The sequence below is a fragment of the Nicotiana attenuata genome, unplaced genomic scaffold, assembly GCF_001879085.1.
Source record: "Nicotiana attenuata strain UT unplaced genomic scaffold, NIATTr2, whole genome shotgun sequence".
Lineage (NCBI taxonomy): Eukaryota > Viridiplantae > Streptophyta > Magnoliopsida > Solanales > Solanaceae > Nicotiana > Nicotiana attenuata.
Window position 1 is genome coordinate 152,576 of NW_017673054.1, and position 713 is coordinate 153,288.

Genomic DNA, 713 nt, shown 5'->3' on the forward strand with positions numbered 1-713 from the left:
CAGTGCGCCCAATAGCCTCTTTCTCCTGGTTCAGTATTCAGGGTCCAGACAACCCAAAGGGGGACAAGAAAAGCAAGTCATCCGCCTCTGCCCCAACCAGCCAGTCTGAAGAGCCGGCTGCGGTTGAGCCTTCTACAGAGCTTCCCTCCGCCAGCTGTGTCTGCCCCAGTTGATAGACCCTCATCGTCTGCAGACCCTAGTTCTTCAGCTGGCCCTACAGTTCCTGTTTCCCGGACCAACCCATTGACAGCCCAGCAGCTAGCCATGACATTAGCCAGTTTGAACAACTGGATGTCCATAGCGTCATCCAAGTTGTCCACATAAGCCACTACCGTTGAGGCCCAATCTGCCCCGGCCACTGTCCAGGTTCCTCCGTCTATTGAGGAAACACTGAAAATGCTCCTGGCTAATCAGCAGAAGATACTTGAGACTTAGACTGCCTTGACTAAGGCGGTCGGGGCACACAGCACAACCTTGCAGAAATTAGCTCGTGAGCACAAGAAAATGAGGAAGTCCAGGGCATCGAAGGAGTCAGTAAAGGTACTACGAGCAGATGTGGACAAGCTAATGGCGGATCAAATGCCGTTAGACCTGTTATTCGGGGATCCATCCCCTCCAGCAGCAGTCCCAGTACCTGAGCCACAGCAGGAGCAAGCACCCATGCCCATGAGGAAGAAGAGAAAGTTGCCCAACACTGAGGGAGTCGTCGTTGA